The sequence below is a fragment of the Microcebus murinus genome, chromosome X (genome assembly GCF_040939455.1).
Source record: "Microcebus murinus isolate Inina chromosome X, M.murinus_Inina_mat1.0, whole genome shotgun sequence".
Taxonomy (NCBI): domain Eukaryota; kingdom Metazoa; phylum Chordata; class Mammalia; order Primates; family Cheirogaleidae; genus Microcebus; species Microcebus murinus.
In genome coordinates, this window is record NC_134136.1 from 8,469,391 (window position 1) to 8,489,434 (window position 20,044).

At 39.1% G+C, this 20,044-nt stretch overlaps 1 long non-coding RNA gene across 4 annotated transcripts in view; it reads right to left on the reverse strand.

Annotated features, from left to right (window-relative positions):
• The window catches only part of LOC105866151 (uncharacterized), a 75,555-nt gene that overhangs the window by 48,982 nt on the left and 6,529 nt on the right, over positions 1-20,044 (reverse strand). For all 4 annotated transcript variants that reach the window (XR_012915994.1, XR_012915992.1, XR_012915993.1 and 1 more), the window contains one exon: positions 19,665-19,737. This is a non-coding gene — a long non-coding RNA (uncharacterized LOC105866151). The remainder of the gene's footprint in view (positions 1-19,664; positions 19,738-20,044) is intronic.

Here is a 20,044-nt window from a genome sequence, read left to right on the forward strand (position 1 = left end):
TTAAAGCAATGAAGGTAGGATTAAATTAAATAGTGACATAAAAGTAGATAAGTTTTTTATTTGTACATATATGTTTATATTTTTAAAGTCTTACTCTACATTATGTACTTGATGGCATATTAAAACATAAAGATTAATATTATGATTTTATTTTATCCAAAGAATAATATGCTGAATGATCTCCACACTCAACCATCCTGAACTACAGCATGTTTTGCTACTAGGTCTAAGTGGCAAATATCAGATTCCACCATTCTCCTGTCACCCAATGCCTAAATACCAGGAAAAACTAACCAGGGGCCAATCCTGTAAATCTCAATCTATATAGCAGTGGTTCTTAACTTTTGGAGGGGTTAGGATCCTTAGACAATCTAAGCAAAGCTAAGGATTCCAGAAAAATGCACATATGCATATATACGTGATTTTTTTTTTTTTTTTTGCATACAACTTCTGGGGGCCCGTAGACTTGAAGTTAAGGGCACTGTCTTGATTTCTTTTGGCCCTGAGCACAGTGTTTGTTTTCCTGGCTAAAGATATAACATTCTTAGCTGGATACTAACAGACTCACCTTCCAGAGACATGTTTCTTGCTTTCTCTTTGCCTCAGATACTATGCTGATGAAAGATGGATAGTGACACAGCTCAACTTCACTTGGGGTCCTTGGGAAACTGGCATATTGCCACAACTGCTAACCCTGTCTTGGAGGCTAATGTGCCAGCTCATGTATAACAATAACATAGTAAAAATAACAGGACAGGAACTCCCCAAACCTTTTTTTTTTTTTTTTTTTTCAGCCCAGCACATTGACAGGCATGCAAAACCCGACCAGAGGTGTAATTTTTTTTTTTTTTTGCCTTCTTTCTCCATTAATTTTTCTTCCTGATTTCAATTAGCCAAACTTGAATGGAGACATTACAGACAGTTCAACCCCACCTCAGAGCTGTGCAGACAGCTCTTGTTGCCAAGCTGTCTATCACCAAGACAACTAGGCCAATGTGCTTTGCTCTGGGTAAATACCTCATCAGGGCCAGTTGCAGAAGGAGCCTCTTTTCAGTGACCTCTCATCAGATCAAAATCCTTACTCTCGGGGGGAAATGGGCATTTATTGAAACCTTAGAATCTGTACCCCCATAATATGCCGAAATTAAAAAAAAATAATAAAAAGATAAAAAAATAAAAAATAAAAAAAAATCCTTACTCTTAGCAATTCTACATATTTTTTAAAGTACATGAGGGTATAAATAATCATTAATATTTTAAATAGTCCTTTATGCTGATAAAAGGAGGCTCATTTCCAGAGATAGTCTCACATGCAGGCAAGTAGATTTGAGCGATCTAGAAAAGCTCTATCCTTCCTAGTAAGTCTGAAGTTCCTCTATTTGTGAGTCATTATTATTTTTTTCCTTTCAGTTAATCACAACTTTCTTCCAACACCTTCTTTTAAGCCACAAATGCCCCTGAAGTGGTCATCAGTAATATAGCAATCTTCCTGTCTCTAGTTTCTTCTCTTTAAAACATTTTTAATAAGAAGATATGATAAAAGATGAAATGGTTGGCATTCTTGCTGTAAACACAAAATGGAGGAGATGGGTTAACTCTCGGACACAGTGGCATTTAACAAAGTGATGTTTTTGATAAGTTAAGAACATGCAAATGAGTCAAAAATAGAAAACTCTACTTTCAGCAGATTCAAAGAAAGTTTATAAAAATCTCAGCCAAAAATGTGCTGAGTTTTTGAGTCCTTAGGGATGTAGCAGAGGTGGCAAATCATTGTACTCCTCCCATCTAGGCTCTATTAACACTGATCCACCCTCAGGAGCTTTCTGAGCAGCCCCTCACAGCTTTATTGTTTGCTGGTCTCCTTGGCTGCAGGTGTCTGCTAATCAAAGGCTTAAGAAGGTGTGGGGTTTAGGAGTCAGCCCTGACTGGAAGGAAAACTTTCCATTCAGCCTTGGGCAACAATATTGGAGCTTTTTTTTTTTTTGAATGTTATAATCAACTCTGTGCCAAGTGGGGCCCAACCTCCCCCTACACAGCCCCAGGAATCCAAAGGAAGAAGTGTTTTCAATTCTCTTCAGAATGTCTGATCTTCCACACTGCAGACCAAATAAAAACAGTCTGGGCCAATTGTGCCTCCTCCTACCCCCATCTATTGTGGAATCCGCCTGGGAGAAACTCAGGAAAGTTGGCCTCAGGCCAACACTGGCCTTCTACAGAGGCAGAAAAATTCCCTCACCTTCCTTCCATAAACTGTCCTGGAAAATAAAGGAAGAACTCCCACCTCAGATATCCCATGAGGAGGGCCAGCTGTGGGGTACAGGGAAGGGCCTAAGATGATGATGTTGTGATACCAAGAACTAAAAAGTTCTTGGCCCAGCACAGTGGCTCACGCCGGTAATCCTATCACTCTGGGAGGCCAAGGAGGGAGGGTTGCTTGAGTTCAAGAGTTCAAGACCAGCCTGAGCAAGAGCGAGACCCCGTCTCTACTAAAAAAACATAAAATACAATAGAAAAATTAGCCAGGCATGGTGGCACATGTCTGTAGTCCCAGATACTCAGGAGGCTGAGGTAGAAGGATTGCTTGAGCCCAGAAGTTTGAGGTTGCTGTGAACTAGGCTGATGCCATGGCCCGAGCAACAGAGTGAGACTCTGTCTCAAAAAAAAAAAAAAAATGGTATTTTCTGTGTGCTTACTATTTTGTTAGTTATCTTTTCTCTCTCTCTCTTTTTTTTTTTTTTTTGAGACAGAGTCTCACTTTGTTGCCCAGGCTAGAGTGAGTGCTGTGGCGTCAGCCTAGCTCACAGCAACCTCAAACTCCTGGGCTCAAGCAATCCTACTGCCTCAGCCTTCCGAGTAGCTGGGACTACAGGCATGCGCCACCATGCCCATCTAATTTTTTTTGCATAAATATTTTTAGTTGGTCAATTAATTTCTTTCTATATTTAGTAGAGATGGGGTCTTGCTCAGGCTGGTTTCGAACTCCCGACCTTGAGCAATCCGCCCGCCTCGGCCCCCCAGAGTGCTAGGATTACTGGTGTGAGCCACCACACCTGGCCTAGTTATCTTTTATCAAGTAGACTGGGAGGAAGAGTATAAAGAGTTGCTTCGGAGTTGATCTGGCCAGGGTTTGAATCTCAGCACCACTGCTTATTTACTAACTATAACAATAGACAACTCATTCCATAGATCAAAGCTCTCATCCCAGTTCTCTCACTGATGAGCTGTGTGACCCTGGCCAAATCCCTACTCCAATTTTGGTTCCTCCATCGTAAAAATGAGGAGGTTGCACTAGAAAATCTCTGACAGCCTCTTCAAGTCTAGTAGTTCAAGTCACTTCTGGGATCTTGAATTTGGAAAACACCAAGTGGGATTGTACACTTGAAAGTTATTATCCACCCCATCCCCAATCTCCACTAACCTCAACAGGCTTTAGCCATAGCTCCCCCAAGCCATTTTTCTTGAGAGTCTCTTAGCTGTGAGAAGCAGAAGGATGCGTAAACAATGTAAGGCCAGGTCCACAACAAAAGTCCAGGTGGTCATGCTCAAAGCAAGAGCCACTCAAGGTTTCCAGACCAGAAATGCCAGTTTATGAACTGATAATAAGGTAATAATAGTTTTTCCCTAAGAATATCACCAAGAATACTTTGCCAGGTGAACAAGAAGTACACTGGAGAACACAGTTCAAGGCCACCACAGCCAGGGCTCACGGCTCAGGGCTCAACTAATACATCCTGAGAATGTTAAGGAAAGAGCAAATGATCCAATAGAAGGGAATCAGGGAACAAGAGGCTGGGAAAGTTCTTAAGGATATAACGATAGAAACATCTCTAAAACCCAGTGGGAGGACACAAGGACAGAAAGCTCTTTCACACTGCAGAGGTTATCAACTATGAGCTGTAAAAGATGATGCCAAAGTCCTGAATAAATCACAAAGACTGGAATGAGGGTTCTTGGAAACCAAAACTCCTTTATGTACCTGAATGAACAAAAGGTTAAAAGGCTGATTATGAAATTTCAGGTACTGTTATAATTTGGTAGGGAAAACAATTGGGAGAGTAGAATGAGATAGTGATATTGCAAAGAACCCATGGAACTCTTCCCCCCCTTAAAATAGAATCTTCACCTCTGAAAGCTGTGGGGGTAGAAATATGAGAGAGAATATAGTAGAAATCTAAGCAGTATGATGCTTACAGTAGAAATGCAGGCTATTTCCATACTCAAAATATTCTAGTCTGGATTTATTAAAATAAAACTAAATAAATAAAACTAAATTAAAAAAAGAACATGGCCAAACTCAAACTTATGTTTTTTGTTCATAACACTAAATAAATAGATTCTAGTGAATTCTCCCTTTTTAACTAGTTGGTTGGTATTGTGTAGGTACAGCCAGCATCTAATATGCTTTCAGTTGTGCCCTCAGCCCTCAAGACCCTGGGGGTCTGAAATCTCAGCCAACTTTGCAATTTAATCCAAAACCCAAAGCAGTTCAGATTCCAAGTAACCTGTTACCCTCTGCAAGCAAAACATCACTCGTGGTTTGAAAAATACCATTTTTAATAACCCCTTTTCAGTTTCCTGGCAAGCCCCCAGCTTCACTTCAAAGTTGATTTTCCCCAGTGAGAGTACAGCTGGAAGAATCCACAAGTGCACTGTGCCACACTCCCACTACCCCAGGCTGTGAAGGCTCAGCTCTCGGGCAATGAAGAAAGCTGGGGTGGGGAGGCAGGCAGGGGGGTGGGCAAGCTGTGGATCACAAGGAAATGGCCTCAGTTCAGGCCTTCCCAGAGACAAAACAATGCATCAACCCTTAATAGTGAACAACCAGAGGAATTGAATCCAATTTGAATTTTGGATTGTATCATTTTGGCTTATTTTTAAATAAATCAAATTTTTGAAAACCGCTATAATTTGGGTTCCCTCTTGAATGCCATGTTTTTTTTTTCAGTGACCCACTCTTCAGATGTCACACGAAGAGATGCCAAGAAAACAATCTATGAAGAGAGCCACTGGAGGCAGACGTGGAGGCAAGGAAAAGGACTTCATCTTTGGAGACCTAGGGTCTCTTAAGACAAGTGAAGACTGAACTCTCCTTAAACTCCAAGACAGTAGCCTTGAAGTCCTGAATTTGCTCTTGTATTTCTTGCCCAGGACTAGCGAAGCTGGGGTTGCCAATAAAATGACCACTTTGTTCAAAATGTCTCATTTAAACTCCAAGTCTTCTTAAAACAGCAGAGTAGGATTTTGGCCAGAAAGCGCTTTCTAGTACAAACACTAGTGCACTTTTACAAGGCAGGTAAAGCCCAAAATTATGTTGCTAATTAATTTTATATTTCCTCCAGCTACCTAGAACCAACTGCAACTCAACATTCCCCAATTGGGATTTTGCCAAGAATTCAGATAATGCCATTTATGGACCATGCCAACAGCTGAGGTCATGCTTTCTGTCTGAAAGGGGGGAAAAAAAGAAAGAAAAAATAAATAGGGAAGGATTCATGGAAAGTACATATTAGGGGATTGGGCAGAAGGGAGAAGAAAAAGACAAGAAGTAAAAATCTTTCTATAGTAACCAAGCCCAAACAGACACACACGCCAGAGGAAGGCCTGGAGGCTTTGAGTTTGCATGATTTGGGGGCAAAAGTGAAATAAAACAGGAGAAAGCAGTGATTTTAGGAAATATTAGAGCAATAACAACTTGATCTCAAAGAATTAACCCCCCTCAAAAAATGTAAAGAATATAAAAAGGGAAAAGCCTGATGTTTTGTATTATGGCTGGTGCGAATGCTCTCTGTTATGTGCATGCCAGGAATGTGAAGTGCCTGCTACTTGATTTGGGGTTCTGTAATTGGAAGTAAATTCCTTTTTTCAGCACAAATTCAGATTCCAAGGACTGGAAAGAATCTCCAGAAATCACAACATCCTCAACATTAGAGCTGGGAAAGGCCTTGGATTTCATCTAATCTAATCGTCCCCATTCTAAAGATGAGAAAACTGAGCCCCCAAATCGGGAAGAAACATGAACAAAATCACATAGTAAGTTAGTGGCATAGTCAAGACTAGAACCCAGATCTAGTGGGATGGTTCCTAAATGTCAGTTCATAATGAACATTTGACTGGTCCAAAAGAAAAATGAGAAAAACAAAGACTATGTAGTGATTGTTTTACAAAGTTAAAAATTTTAAACTACTTTGAATTTTGAGATTGTCCTATTAATACTTTTTGATGTTAAAATATCCTTTCTTTTATGAAATGATAATCACAGAAAGTAATTGTTGTTTTATAATGTCCTTAATTAAAAAAACAATAAATTACAGCCTTATGTGACACCTCAAGATTCTTGGAAAAATATTTGCTATGTGAAAACCATAAGTCTTGGATCACTAGTCTAGTCCAATTCCCTGTCATTATGCAGGATATCACCACTCAATCCAAAGTCTCTTCTGACCCTAAGAGTTTTTGTAACTACTGTATATGCCAAAGAAGTGTTATATAGTGAACAATGCATTAGAAAGAGACTGGTTTGAGCCAGGCATGGTGGAGTGTGCCTGTAGTCCCAGCAACTTGGGCAGCTGAGGCAGGAGGATCGAACACTTGAGCCCAGGAGCTGGAGAAAGAGACTAGTTTGGCCAGGATGTAAGGTGGAAGGCAAACTAGAAAAGGAAAGAATCACATGGGCAGAACATAGAGAAACAAATTGGTTTGTAATCAATACCTCATCTTGTTTTTTGTTACGGTAACTTCAAATTACTGTAATACCCTGATTTAATAGGCACTAGCTCTTCTATATATTTATATTTCTCATTTGTGGCATAATTCAAATTTTCATCATGAGGAAAAAAATCCATTCAATTTCTGTGAAGTAGGCACACTGTATAGAAGAAGCTTAGAGAGGTGAAAAGTGACTTGCCCAAGATCACTTGGTTCATATGGGATTGAGTCAGGAATAAATCCTAGAACTATATTATAGATCTCATAATCCTTCTTTGGGTCCACATTTTAATCTGTGTTCATGTTAACTCAGTTTCTAGGTATGATCCATAAGGGGGACAATGACATTGTGGTATGTACTATCTGCCCCCAGCATAGCCACCCTGGCACCCAGGACCGAAAAGCACCAGGATCCAGGACCCAGAAGAATTACAGGGTTACTAGGAGTATAAAGGTCTGATGTGGATTTGTGGGAGATAAGTGTCCCAACAGTCCTATCACTGTAGCCACCTGTTGCTACCACCTCTTGTGAGATTAAGGCCAAAGGAGTGAATCTGTGTATCAAAATACACACCCATGTATCATTATCATCAAACTTTCAATGATCCTCATTGAGATGATTTAATTTATGGATTATCTAGGACAAGACAAACGTTTCATCTTAGCCAGCACCCTCTACCACTTAATCAAGATCTCCCAAGAATGGAAAAACAAGCACCACATGTACTCACCATCAAATTGGTATTAACTGATCAACACCTAAGTGCACATATAGGAATAACATTCATCGGGTGTCGGGCAGATGGGAGGGGGAGAAGGAGATAGGTATATACACACATAATGAGTGCAATGTGCACCATCTGGAGGATGGACACACTTGAAGCTCTGACTTGGGTGGGGCAAGGGCAATACATGAAACCTAAACATTTGTGTCCCCGTAATATGCTGAAATAAAAAAGAAAAAGAAGATCCAATCTGATCATCTAAATGGATTTTGGCATTATCTCAAGCCAAATAGTCTTAAAGGTAGAGCAAATAATACTAACCTAAAGCACCACATAATATATTCCAAAGCCAAACCCAAATACCTTTGAGATTCCTGCTATGTGTAATTTTGACTGGGATTACTGCTATTTGGGATTCTGGCTGTTTGTCTCCATTTCTGCACCCCTTTAAGTAGGCAGGAATAACAGGTTTGTTTGTTTTTTAAACAGATGGCAAAGACTGCCTTCTGGCTCTTGGGTAGGTTGGTGGTTAGCAACTTCCAGGGCCCTGACTCAGCAGAGTACTGGGAGGAACTACATAGTAGTCACTTAGCTGTGGCCCAGCCAGAAACTGCCTTCATTCATAATAAATAACCTTTAAAAAAGAAATCAGTATCTCTATCTGGACAAGCACAAGCCCCATACAGATCTTAGACCTGGTCTATCCATAGATGTTTATCTCTCGAACCTTGGTAAAAGAAACAGGGCTCAGGGGCTCTGGGTAAAATAGTCAGCTTCCCAGACTCACATGGGAAAAAGTTAATATGGTCGTAATGAGCCACTTAAATGCCTGTCTGCCTATGTTACAATAACATGCCTTTTGCAAGCCTTCCAACAGCTCCCAAAGGGTGCTATGGACAGCCACATTTTGTGGGTACTTTTATCCCACTCCATGTACCTACCCCCCAAAAAACAGATCTCTTCTTATCTTTCCCAAACTTTTTTTAACCTATTGCTTTTTTCCCTTTCCTTTGTTAAGCTTTTTTCTTTCTCTTATGCTTTTTGTTGTTGGGAGTTTTTTCTTATTATACTTTTATTAATATTTTTTGAGTATTTTTTTCTTTGTTGCTGTTGATGATGTTTTCTCTTTCCTTTCCCACTTTTTGCCCTTTTCTTTCTTCTTCTTCTTTTTTTTTTTTTTGGTTGTGTTTTTAGAGCTGTTTCCTTTCGTGTTTAAAGGGATTTGTTTTAATTTTTTGTGGTTTTGGGCAATTTTTTTGTATTGTTGTTTGGTGGGGTTTTTGGTGTTTGTTTTGTTTTTTGTTTGAAGTCTTTATTTTTAATTTTTCACTTCCAGATTTTTAGTGCTTTGTCTGTTTGCTTTTTTTCTTTTTTATATTAGTCTTTTCCATACTTTCATTCTTTCCTGGGTTTGGGGTTTTAATTATGCTTTTGTGTTTTTTAGGGGGGTTGTTGAGAATTTTTGGAATTTAGGGCTTTTATTTATTTTTTCTTTTAAAGTTTTCCCTTTTTGCTGTACAGTTTCTTTAATTCTTTAAAATCTTATTCTCTCCCCTTGCTTATTTAAGTGTGTCATCTTTTCTTTTTGTCTTTTGTCTTCTTTTAGCTTTTAAAATATTTTTATTTTTGAATAGTTTCAGAATTATGGAAAAATTGCAAAGATATATTCAACACCCAATTTTCCCTGTTATTAACATCTGACATTAGAATGGTACATTTGTTACAATTAATAAACCAATTCTGATACATAATTTTTAACTAAAGTCCATTCTTTATATTTTTTTAGTTTTTACCTAATGTCCTTTTTCTGTTTCAGGGTCCCATCCAGAATACCATACTACATTTAGTTGTCATGTCTCCTTAGGCTCCTCTTGGCTTGTACAGTTTCTCAGACTTTCCTTGTTTTTGATGACCTTGACAGTTTTAAGGAGCAGAATGTCCCTAAATTGGGATTTTTTCCAATGGTTTACTCATGATTATACTGAGGTAATATATTTTGGAGAGGAAAACAACAGCGGTGAAGTGCTGATCTCATCACATCAAAACAAGGTACCTAGTATGAACATGATTTATCACTATTGATGTTAATCTTGATCACCTGGCAGAGGTAGTTTGCCAAGTTTCTTCACTATAAAGTTACTTTTCCCTTTTCCTTACCCTACTTTTTGGAATCAAGCATTAAGTCCAGTTCATGCTTGGGATGGGAGAGACTGAGGTCCACCTCCTGGGGACATAGCCAAATAAATGGTTTGGAATCTAGTACCACATTATTTATTTTGTTGTTCCAATTGTCCCAGCTTTGACTATTGGGAGTTTTTTCAGGTAGGAACCTATGTTCCTTTGACATGCCCCCTTCTTTGTATTTTTTCAGTCATTTAGTTTTTTAAAATTATTTCCTCCTCTTTTGTCTTTTATGTTTGTTTCCTTATTCATTTCAATTTTTTTTCTCCTATTTTCTGTCTTCTTCCTCTTTTCTCTCCTTTGTTAGCCTTTAGTATTTTCTCCTTTCCTCCCTTTCCCTTTTCTCTTTTACCTTTCTGCCTATGTGTTTACAATAATGTTCTATTTTCCAACATTCATTTTATCTTTTCCTTTTATATAACATTTTGCTTATTAAAATTTTAAAATATATTCTGCATAACTAGTAAAACAATGTAAATGTGCAAAAAAAAAAAAAGGAAGAAAAATACACCCTAATCCGTAACCTCTCAGCCTTACTGCCAATACTGTTGGTCATCTACTAGATTTCATACCACTCTTGTAAAGCTCTTGTATTACCTCTCAGGCATGACCAAAGGACCCGATGTGGTAACTCCTGAGAGTTTGCTGCCTTCCTTGACGACTGTGTTCCACTAACAGTCATAATGACTACACTGAAAATTAGCTGGAATGCTAAAGCAGTAATCAGAAATGTAATGCTTTTCTGACATAGAAACTTCCACATTAAAATCACCTTGGCTGGCTATGACCGAAGGTGTCCTACAAAGCCCTTGTCTAGGACTTTCTAGCTGCCAGCATCAGGACAGTGTGTATATGTGTGGGCACCCAACTCAAAGCCTCTGCCCCCAAGCTCAAAGAGTAAGAAGTGAATGGGAGCCTAGGGGTCTTGGGGAGGAAGATCTTGTCAGAAGTGAAATATTCATGTAGATAGAAGATACCAGGAAGATACCAGAAGCTTCACAACTCAGGTGACCTATTTGAAGGCTCCATTCTGTCCTCAGTCTCTCATCTTAACTGCTTCCTCTCTGTCCAGGTATGTTTTCTGGGAAGTTGACATTCCAAGCCTAACCCCATGTGCAGCCAGGCTGGCAAATAAAGCCGAGTTGCCTTTGCCTTTTTGCACTCCAGTTTCCCTGGATGGAAATGGAAATAATAATCTTAGAGCCTTTCCTGACAAGTCCTGACAAGTTTAGTGGTTAAGGCTTGTTTTAGGTATAATCCTGCATGGGAGCTAGAGGTGGAGAAAGAAGAATGAGGTCAATTAGATGACCCATAGAGCCTCCATCTGATGGCATGTCTCAGTCATCTAAGGGATTTTGCTGTTGCTGTCAATTAAGGTTGACACCAGGAGCCAAGCAGACTCTGTAAGCTAGGACAAATATGAATCACCTTTGGAGTTAGGAAGAAGAGAAAACATCATTCCAGATCCTACCACAGCTTTCTACTGCTCCCTTTCATTGTCATGCCATCAGTTTAGAAGAGAAGCCAGAGATAATTCTATTTTTTTAAAAAAGATATTCCATCCTTCCAAGCAAGGGATCCCTTCCAAGCAAACCTGAGTTGGAATGGTGCTCACAGTTCAGGACCCTGGCCTAGAGCACAGTTTCCTGGTTGGTAGAGATCTACTACAGAGACCTGCTCTTCCTGTCCTTTGTTTTCCACTATTTATCAGCCAAGGTTTGCTATTGGCACTGGGACTACAGACCATATGACTTTATCTTCCTTTAAAATGGTATTAATCTTCACCGGGGAAAAGAAAGAAAGTGATTAATGGAAATCAGGCACTTAATGTAATAAGGGAGACAGATATTTTCCTTAAGGCAAAGCACAAGGGTTTGATTTTCCAAGAATTCTCAACTTAATTCTGAGGTCAGAGCAATTAGTTTAGGGGCAGCACAAATACATGTAGTGAAGTCTTCAATCTGGGACCCAGAGCCAGAAGGACCCGCTAGTTCAAGAGTATGGTGGCTTTAAATCACCCACATATTGGAGGTCTTGTTAACAATGTGGCTGTAATCTCCATAGTAACCAGATTGAGCAAGCCTGCTCTGGCAGGTAACCTCAAAAGTTCAAGGGTAATATTGGGATGTAGAGGGATATCAAGTGAGGCTTCACAAGAATGATGAAGTTTCTGTTTTGTTAGTCCATTCCTCACTTTATGGCAGGAGAAGAATAGCTGTTTATAAGGGAAGATGGATGTGAGGGACACTAGAAAGGCCTTCACCCAAAAACTTCAGCCTCTTTGAGATTAGACATTTCACTGTTAATGTGACAATCCATTTCTTTGGACTAAGCAGTGAGAATTTCCTGGTCTGCCCCTGGAAGAAAAGAAGTATTATATATTCAACCACTGACACCATAAATCCTAAGGAAGGTATGTATAGGAAGAAGGACAACAGAAGTAGGTTTGCCCTTTGGAAAGTGAAATACTTGTTTCAAGTGAACCAAAGACTTGTAGAGGAGGGAGTAACCTTAGAGATTTTTTCATTCACCTTGAAATTAAACTATCATAAACAGTTCTCTCAGACTAACAGAAATGAGGGAGTGAGCTGGGAATAGAGAGCTAGGAATAGAAAGAGGCTCTGGGCTGTGTAGGAAGGTTAAACTATAAAAAGATTTTCATTTTCAGGGTGGTTGGCATATGATATTGAGAGGATGAGGCAAGATGGCATTGGGAAAGATAAAGGGACACAGGTATAACTAAGCCAGTACATATGGCATGAGTGTGTTGAAGTCTAGTATTAAAATAGAATTTTCAATGAATTCCAAGGCTGCAGAAAACTCTTTTGAATGGCCAGACATCTACATGATGGTTTTCTTAGATTTAGGTCCCTCAGGCTAATTGAAATAGAATGTTTTTGTTAAAGCAAACATCCACCAGAACACAAACCCAGCTATAACCCCATTTTAACTAAAGGTATGGGTTGAAACAGTGACAAATGTTTACTTTTTTCTCATTTTGGAATATTAATACAGAATGTACACTTCTGAGGTTTGTTATGGCCCTATTTGGAATGTTATAGATGTAATAAGACCTTTCAGAATACATGGCAAAAATCGCAGCCATAAGCTCCTCTTAAGTTTCCTTCCCCTACTTGAAATCTTGTTATGAGTATGGAAATGTTACAGTGTCATTTAGGAGAAAATGGGAAGATGGGGAAATTGAATTTTCAGAAGAGCATTCAGAAAGTTATTCTCTTTTACTATCTGTTTTCGGGTTTTGTTTTGGATTTTGAAAGGTAATACATGAACATGGTAAACAATTCTAACATGTTCAGTTATAATTACAATTTTAAAGTCAGTTAACTTTGCTAGAGGAAAACATTGTTAAAAGTTCCTTGTATTATCCTGGATAGAGCTGGAACCCATGCTAGTAAGTGAAGTATCCCAAGAATGGAAAAACAAGCACCACATGTACTCACCAGCAAATTGGTGTTAACTGATCACACTTAAGTGCACATAGAGGAATAACATTCATCAGGTGTCGGGCAGGTGGGAGGGGGAGGAGGGGATGGATATATACACCCATAATAAGTGCGATGTGCACCATTTGGGGGATGGGCATGCTTGAAGCTCTGACTCAGGTGGGGCAAGGACAATACATGTAACATAAATATTTGTTCCCCGTAATATGCTGAAATAAAAAAATTAATTACATTAAATTTTTAAAAAATTCCTTGTGTTACCTTCCAGAGATAATCTATGTTTACAAACATATATATGTAATTATAATTTTGGATTTTATAAAACCTTTGTGAAGGTGTCTCTCTGTCAGGTTCACTTCAGAGCAACACCTGATTCCCAAACCGTGTAGCCAAAATAATCTCCAAAGATTTAGCCAGCTATCAACCTCTACCTCTTTGTTACATACCCAGGACCCACCACAGTAAGGGTAAGATCCTCGGGGTAGGTGGGGATATATCCTGGGAATTGTAACGATGTGTCATTCTCTTAAGAAAATGGGGATATTAGTACCTACCTCACGGGATTATTTTAAGTACTGAAAGATAAGTGCTATATAAGTGTTAGCTGCTGCCATCATCAATATTATTATTGTTGCTTGCTGCTGTTACTGTGAAAGAGGATAGCTTGGGGCTTCTTGAAGCTATTCCCTATTTTCTCCAGGTTTTTTTCATAGGTACCTCCAAGATGGCTGTCACTACTCTTCCTCTGGGATACCTCCCCAACCAGGATGTAAACTCTGGAGCCAACTAGTAACTAAAATTATACCTCAAAAGCTCTGTGGGACACGAGGAAAATTTAGCCTCACTGCCTGACATTTCTCTCACAACATCAGTGAGATAAACTGTTTCATATGTTATTACTCAATACTGTTCTTGTAGGGGTGGGGAACCTATGGCCTTAAGGCCACTTGTGGCCTTCTATGTCCTTAAGTGCTGTCTTTTGAGTGAATCCAAATTTTACAGAGCAAATCCTTTTATTTAAAAAGGTGCAGCAGAGAAAGGTGAAGCTTTTCTTGCCTCCTTTGGTGCTTAAAAAAGAACAATCTTGAAATCAGAAGGCCACAGGTTCCCCAACTCATTGGCAGCTTACCACACTTTCTGGGAAATTACAGAACATGCTGTTTCCATCTTCTTTGTGTGATTCCATTCCTCCTTATCCCTACATCTCTCACTATTTGTGAAGAGTTGAGTATTACTGGCTAGCCACAGACACTGAACTGCCTTATCCTCCTGGTTAAGCCTTTACGCAGCTGGTGCTACTAGGGCAGGCTGGACTCCACAGTCACAGGTCAAACACCATGTACAACCCGAGTCTGCCATCTAATTCCCTTAGAATCCCTTAAAGGAGGGGAAGCCAAACTTACAGATATATAGCACATCTTCCCTTACCTACCTCTTTAACTGGGAGGGTAGATGAATGACAACTAACACAATTAACATTCCCCTACCAATGAGTCTCATCACTGACATCTGTTTACTTCCTCGTTTCTCCCAAACAGAAATTGAACATTTGGCTCCTGGTGGAAGTCTTTGTACCATAAGGAAGGGACTTCAATATCCATGGGGATTAACCATAGAGCCCCACCTCAATGACTCAACTCCAGTGACCTTTTCCTACACCTTATTCATCCACACCCATGGCCACATCCAGGTGCTTTTCATCACCCCAAACTGCATCACCTCTGAAATCTTAAATTTGTATGTTCCACTCTCTGGCTACCTTTCTTTTTCTAATAAGGGCTTTTGCTTCCTCACCCACGCTACTCCTATCCCAGGGTTTCTTGCTTTCTCCCGATTTATCAGTGTCCTCCAACCTAATTATCTTCTCTGATTGGCCCAGGCCCTAGCATTTATTATTTCAATCCCCATCTTTTCCATACTCTTAATTTACCACATTTTGAACTGGTGCCATCCAAAAATTCATTTTCTCCTGCTTCAGGAGAGTTCTTCGTGCCACACAATATTTTTTTTCAGGAGTTCTTGGTCACCTTTCTCTCCTATATCCTCAGAGATCTCTTTCCATCAATCACTACCCTAACTTCTGAATCTTCACTCCTTCCTTCTCTAATGTTTCTTTTTCCTCTGCACAACAATGTGCTCAAACCTCCCATCATATAAAAACAGTCCCTCAACCTTGCCTCTCTGTGTTTGCTACCCTCCCTCTCCTTTTCTTCCTAACCAAACTTTTTGAAAGAATAGTCTACATTCATTGTCTTCACTATCCTCCCAGTTTTACCCCCTTAATACACTACAGTCTGGTTCTGTTTCTGGGCTAGATTCTCTCCGATCCCTACTTGTACCTCTGTCATAAAACTTACCATCATACTGTAACCATCAGTAGACCTAAGTAACTCAAAAAGTAGGACCTTGTCTAACTTATCTATGTGGTCCCAGAGCCTAGCACAGTGCTTGATTGATAGGAGGTGCTCAATAAACGAATTATGTCACAAACACTTACTGAACACCTACTAGGAACCAAGTACTGTATCAGCTCTGTGTGAATCCACAACACTTAGACCCTAATCCATCACAAAATCTATATTTAAGCACCCTTATTCTCACAGAAACTTTCTCCCCTTTGTGAATGTTAAGTTAGTACATTTAATAAAGTCATACAACCCCTGCCCTGTGCTATGCCTTACTCATAATAGTCATTCAACATTTGTTGAATGAATGAATGCTCAATAGATCTCAGCAGACCAAAAGCACTAATTATGAAGAGCTTCTGTTGAAAATGGCCACAAAGATGCCTATTCTGGGATCTTGTTCCTTGCATAGTAGGGCTTTTCAGGCCTTCAGAACCATTTCTAAACAGTTCTCTAGAAACACACACATTTGCAACTTTTTCCCAACATTGCTGATAGTTTTGTTAAGCCTGTTCATAATCTCTCCCTTTTCTTTATCTTCAACTTCTCTCCCCTCTCTCCAGGCTTTTTCGCCTCCATCTATAAACAGGTGCAAAAGTCTCTCCTAGTCACGAATAAAGAAATACCTAAATTAGAAACCCTCTCTTGACCCCAACATCCCACTTTACCTTATATGTTTCCTTTCTCCACCAATCTTTTCCAAGAGTAGTCTATACTTGCTTGCTCCATTTCCCTCTTCCCATTGGGTCCCACACCAAGTGGTCAGAAGGGCTAGAATATGGGTTAGAATGGTCAGAGAAAAGCTTCACAGACAAGTAAGGGCATAGCGCACCAAGGAAATACTGTGAGTAAAGCACAGGAGATGGAAATGTATTAGAGGAGTATGAGGATTTCCTATTTTGCTTTTAATCTGTTTTATAATTTTCTTTTTGAAGTAGGTAACACATGTAATACGATACACACTTCAAAAGGTCCAAAGTGAAAGTAAGTGATCTTCCCACTCCTACCCAGTTCCCTTCTCTGGAGGTAATCACGGTTAAAAGTTTCTTATGTATCCTCCCAGAGATGGTATATACAATTACAAATATTTTTTTATATATGGAGTTCCTATACACTATAATAGAAGAAAACAGGAAGTGCAATGAGCATGGTGAACTGACAGGCACAGGGAAGGTTTTGAAGAATTAGGGAATCTCATCTTCCTTCCAATATACTCTTCCTTTTGAGATCCCACCTCCATCCTCCCAAGCTGCTCAGACTCAAAGCTTCTGCACACTGGCACAGTGGTCTGCAGTTTACAGTGCACTGTCATAGTCTTTATTTCATCTACTTTGGCACAAAGCTGTGAACTAAGCAGAATCCCAGCAGTTATTTGCATATTACAGTTAAGTCTATTAACAATCCCTCCACCCCTGCCACTGTTGTTTTCAATTTTGTTTCCAAAATGGAAGTTACATACATCTACTCCTCACCACCTCCACTACCCCACCCTCCTTTAGGCCTTTATTACTTCTCATTTGCAAAGTCAGAATACTTGCCTACTTCATGAGGTTAAGTACATTCAGCAAAATTAAATAAGAACTGTAACAATTAGCAAGCACTCATCAAATATTTGTTCCTTTCTCCCATCCCCAATATCTCCCCACCACCCCACCACCCCACCACCTTTAATCCATTCTCCATTTTACATACCTGAGTCATCAAAATGAGGTTAAATTCTCAAATTTTTTGTGTCTATCCTCTAGTGATTCCAAGATCAGTGCATCAGAGTATGACAACTTACCTTAACTCTGAGAAAAGGCACTAGAAAATTTCTGGTAACGCCATCCCCCCCAAAAAAAAAATCATTCTCAGTGATTTTTTCAAAGGCATTGCCTTTATAGTCTAGGGTGGCATCATTGGCATCTAGAAACCAAAAAGTTCAAGATCTACTCTGCATTTCCACCTAAAAGAATCCTACATGTCCTTCATGACTCAGTTTGAATGTCACCTTCTTCTTGAAGCCTTCCAAGATCCTGCCTATGTTACCTCTTTTCACCCAAGTCCGAATTTGTCCTTTCTCTGCATTACCAAAGGTGAGGGGAAGGAAGGAGGGGGAGAGGGAAAAGAGGAAGGGGAGGGAGATATACCAACTTCTATTCCTCCTGGTCTGGTCCAACCCATTAATACTCAATTCTCTGTTCTGAAAAAACTTATTGTCCAACCTCCTAAAATATGCCCAACTTGATAAGTAATGGTTACCAAGCAGCAGGTCAGGAAATCCCCTAACTTTCTAGGTCCTGGTTAAAAATTAAAGACATATACAATGAAATATTCTTTACTCTTAAAATAAACTTACTTGTTTTCAGGTTGATTTTCCTTTTGTATATATGAATTTAGCACAATTTAATTTTTATCATATATGTCTTATATCTGCTTTATTTCAATTAAATCATGAATATTTTCCCATGTCATTACCTTTTCTTTAAAATATTTTTTAGCTATGATGATGTGCTGTACTCTAGCCCAAGCAATGGAGTGAGACCCTGTCTCAAAAAAATTTAATGGTTTTATAAGTCTTCCATCCTGTTTTCATCCATAATATATTTGTTACTCTATTTGGGGGCATTTATGGTTTTATTCCCATTCTTGTTTTTTTACAAATAATGTTATATTGAAGGTACATGAATCTTTATCTGAATTTCCATTTCCTTGGGAGACATTCTTAGAAGTTGAATTTCTGAGTCATAAGATATTAACATTTTTAGAGCTGTTGATAGATATCGTCAAACTACTTCCAAAAACTATATATCAATTTAATCCACTGGCAGTGTACAAGAATGACTACCTCACTGCACTCTCATCAGCATAGAGTATTATCTTTTCTATTTTTCTCTAATTTGATAGGCAGCAAAAATGACATGCCATTATTACTTCGATTTGATTTCCTTGAGTACTAGCAAAACGACAGTTTTTCAATAATGTTAATATACATGATTTGTTCTTCCTATTCTGTTAATCACCTATACGTCTCCTTTGCCCACTTTTGATTGAGATCTTGCTGTTTCTCTTACCAACTTACATGTACTTTGATATGGTCAGCATGTTAGATAATAATTATATATAGTTTATTCTTGCTATTCAGTTGATAGGTTTTATAAAGTCACTGCAAGCATTGAGTTAGGGAATACTAAACCATTGGTCTTGGGGAAATACATGGTTAGGTTCCTGTGAGCCTTTGGTCACATTTTCATCAACCAGTCAATATACAACCTTGTTTATGTGTGTTTCCATTTAAATATACTTTATTTAATATATACTGTTGATTCATTGCCTTTGAAATCATGGCCAAGAACACTATAACTCATGCCTGAGAAAAGCTTATCTAACACACATAGTTTCTCCATAAGGCACATTGCAGCCTTCTTCAGCTTAGAAACTAGACAGCATTTAGCACGATAGTTGAATCACCATTATAAACAGCAAAATTACCAATAAAAAGGCATAGAAATGTGAAAAATCTGTCACCAAAAAGACCATGAAAAGAGCATTTATTTACAATATGAGAGATGAAACAAAAAGACAGAACTGGATCTCAGCTGGAAACTTGCACAGTGGGCAATTCAAATTTTTGCCACACTGCTCATATCTGCAAATGACCACAAAAGTGCCACAAGTATTTTTTTTTTTTTTGAGAGAGAGAGAGAGTCTTGCTCTGTCATCCTGGCTAGAGTGCAGTGGCATCATCACAGCTAACTGCAACCTCAAACTCCTGGGCTCAATGATCCCCCTGCCTCAGCCTCCCAGGTAGCTGGGATTACAGGTATGCACCACCATGCCCAGCTAATTTTTCTATCTTTTTGTAGACACAGGGTCTTGCTCTTCTCAGGCTGGTCTCAAACTCCTGGGCTCAAGTGATCCTCCCACCTTGACCTCCCAGAGTGCTAGGATTACAAGCATGAGCCACCATGCCCAGCCTTGCCACAATCATTGATCTTGGGTTTATAAATAAATTTTAGCAAGCAGGCAAATTTGCAAATATGGAATCCACAAATGAAAATTGACTGTATCTATCATATTGTAGCACTGTTTTCCAGTTATCATGTATATTTTAATTTTGTTCATGTTTTTAGATTTACAGATTTTCATTTCTATTTATGCAAATATATAACATTTTTTCCTTTGTGATATTATATATTACTTACACCTATCCGAAGAGGAAATAATTCAATCGTTGATTCACCAAAATTTTCTTCTATTTTTTAACTCTTTAGTATTCTGCAAAAATAAAATAAAATAAAATAATTTCAGTCAGGGTCTCACTCTGTTGCCCAGGCTAGAGTGCAGTGGTGTCATAGATCGCTGCAACCTCAAACTCTTGGGCTCAAATGATCCTCTTGTCTCAGCCTGATGAGTAGCTGGGACTACAGCCACACACTACCAAGCCTGGCTAATTTTTCTATTGTTTGTTTGGAGACAGGGCCTTGCTATGTTTCTCAGGCTGGTCTTGAACTCCTGGCCTCAAGCAATCCTCCCACCTCAGTCTCCCAGAGTGCTAGGATTACAGGTGTGAGCCACTGCACCC